Consider the following 3,366-nt stretch of genomic DNA (forward strand, 5'->3'; position numbering starts at 1 on the left):
AGAAGCAGTATGTTCTTTATTAGACAGTATTAGACAAAGTGTAGACCCGTGGTTAGACTTGATTAGAGGGTAAGTATGAACACAAATCACAATATCTGCCTACAGTATTATAATAAGTCTGTGCCATCATCTATAAAGAGGCAGACTTGTATTTCACCTTACTTTACAGTACAGTTCTTGTGTAATGTGTCCCTTATTTCCCTCTAAAATGTCTAATAAACAGTGTAACACTGTCTAGTAAAGAACATATTCATATTTTTTGTCTAATTTTATATGAGGTATGGCTTGTCATGTCTTCTTATTGTAAAACTAAAGTGAGACAAAAAATTATCTAGCTGCTCATTCAAGACCTCAGTTCAGTGTTTTATACTAGTATTGTATCAGAGTTTAGATTTCTGGTATTATGACCACTCTAGTTTTATTATGTGACTCCAAGTACAACAGCTACTACACCACTGTAATAAAAACTGAGAGGGAACTATTAACTAACCATTTACAAGCACACAGAGGCCAACTAATTTTCTAACATAAACGCTGAACGGCCCCCAAGAGGGTATTTAACTGCATTGTTTTGCACACTGGGCCCACACTGGGGGGCACTTTATCATATTTTATCTACTGTTGTAGATTAATTTTATGAAACATTAAATCTGTGAAATTTCAGAAAATAGAAAAAAAAAATTAATGTTGGTCACAGCCTCCCAAAGCACAAATATAAAATCTGCAAATGTCTTATTTTGTCCAGCTAACTAAGTCTGGAAATCTAAATATTTTCAGTCAACATTAAAATAAAGCTGATGTCACCCTGAAGAAGCTGACACCGCTGCTTTAGAGCCACAGCAATGTTAGATAATGAGTGAACTTGTAAAATTGGAGGTGTGCCTCTTTAATTTCATGAGTCTAGTCAGTCGAACTGCCCAGTTGTAAACAGCTTAATTCTGTAGTGTGGCAAACTCATTTTCTAGACACTACTTTTATGGTGCTTCCTAATTAGAACAAAGTGGATTAGTGTGTCCTTGACAGTGAAGCGGTGTGGTGCTGCCGGCCACCGGAGTGTGAGGAGCTGTAATTGTTTGACGGTATAAACCACAAGTGTAATCTCATGTCGCTAAGAGGGTTTGTTTATGAGGTGAAAGGGATTTAGAGTGCTTGAAAGTTGTGAATATTGTGCTGTAGAGGAGAAGGCAGAGATATTCTCAAAGTAACTGACAAGACTTTGTCAACTCGAGGTCCATTTTCTGCTGGAGCTTATGACTTTTGCTCTTTTTCTGCGTGCTATAATAAAGTAGTAGTAAACTGTATTTAAAAAGCACTTTTCAAAAAATGTTATGAAGTTCTTTAAAAGAAGGAAAACAATATTGTATTGATTATTCAGTATTTTGTATATAATATTATATAATATGGCTTAAAGCTGCAGAAACTACAGTCATTATCACTTCATCTGTCTCTCATGTGTCTGCGATGAAATCTGCCACAAATTCCTCCTTCTGCCTCTGCAGAAGAGAAGATATTTTCTTATTATGTTTACACCACAATACAGAGGTGAAGTCACTCCCCTCTTGGTCTGCCTGATGGGAAATTAATTCGGAAAAAATATGAATGGTAGTCAATGGCCTGTTTGAATTGTGTCAGAGATTACACATATGATGTTTGTCAATTACAGGACAAGAAATTCACAGTTTATTGCAGGTTGACTGTAGTTTAGTGTTGTTTTGTGTGAAACTGCTCTGTGAAAATTTTACTTGGTGTGCTTGTTAGTCTGGCTAACTGGCTGGCTAATTACCTTAGCTAAATTTCCAATATGTATCGCTAATTAGCTACAAATATGATCCATTTATTCAACACATGAGTTGTGTGGTGTTAGGCTCAGATTAAGAGTGACCCAGACAAATGGGCTGAGAAAAACAAATTTTAAAGTATTTAAAAAGTAATTCAGAGTATTTAGATTATTTGTAAATATAGTGTTTACTTTAGGTGGCTAAAATACATTTTGCTGCTGACCCTGTCTACAGCAGTACTTTGAGGGCAGGTCAGCCTGGATCTGCAGGTAATACACTGACCATAGATAAGTTCCTCATAAAACCCCACTTCAAATAATTTGATCTACGGCTTTAAGATTTTAGTCACCACAAGTATCAGTAGAATGTCATTTGAGGGCGGATACATTTTCTTGCCCAAAATGTTTTGCGTAAGCGAGGCAGCAGTTAATTCCCTGTGGGTGAGTTGGACAGATTCTGACAATAAATTTTGATATTTAGGAGGTTTATAGTACTAAGCTGTCAGATGTTTACGTCTCAGTTCTTGAGAGTTGCAGTGTAAGAAGTGTTGGTTCATGTCCGGCTCAGGCCAAATATGACGGGTTTTTCCAAAGTGATTTTCCATTTCCTCCTGTTTTCCTGGGCAGCTGACAGGACTCCTGTTCTTTGGAAACATATTTGCAGAGTGAGGTAAAGACCTTTTTACCACTTGTTGACTGTTGTGCCTCAAACATTGCTCCTGACAACTGCAGGTTTCTGCACCAGCAGAGGATTTCAGGCTATCAGAGAATATTTCAGACCATTTTTGCTCAGAGATCAGTCATCAGTCCAGTTACGGAGGTCAGCAGCAGGACAGAGACCTGGCAGATCAGGGGCTTTCACAAAGGTGGAGGTGGGATGGGGTCATTGTTGTGCCTAAATTCTGCACATGTGATTGTACAAAATTTTTAAGTGCGTAAATTATATAGTTTAGATAAGTTTTAATTGATTTTGTGTGGAAATGTATGAACATGTTTTGTATTATCTACATAAGCGAACGATATACTAACCTTTCTCAGTCAGTTTCCCCTGCAGTGTTTCCTGTTTGTTGGACTTAGATATGCTATGTGCTGTGCTCGCCTATGTTAAGAAAACAAAATTTTGAAAATGTTTAAGCAGCACAGCAGGAGGACTTATAAAAACTATATATATTCACATCTTAAGTTAGCTAATATTGCCAAAATGCCAGTTAACTAGTGAGCTAATCTACATCAATTATTAGCTAGCTATTTCATTAGCATTTTATTAACATTAGCTAGCTAGTTAGCTAGTATTTTGCTAATATTAGCTAACTTAGAACCTCTGACTTAAGATATGACCAAATGTTGTTTTAACAGGAGAAGAAGAAAGTTAACTGAGGTACTGAGTTTGTTCAACTGTTACTGTAGCACAGAGCAAAATGGTGTAGGACCAGTTATAGTTACACACCCAGTTTTACAAACCTTCATGACATTCAGTTTGCAATTTAGTCTGTATGGTGTTAGTTTGTTATTTTCGTGGGCATTATAGCATTTAGAAAGCCCTTTCTTGAAGAACTCCTTCTGTGCTTTTCATAAATCAGGTGCCAGTA

This window comes from Lutjanus erythropterus, chromosome 4, assembly GCF_056507025.1.
Source record: "Lutjanus erythropterus isolate fLutEry1 chromosome 4, fLutEry1.hap2, whole genome shotgun sequence".
Classification (NCBI taxonomy): Eukaryota; Metazoa; Chordata; class Actinopteri; order Lutjaniformes; family Lutjanidae; genus Lutjanus; species Lutjanus erythropterus.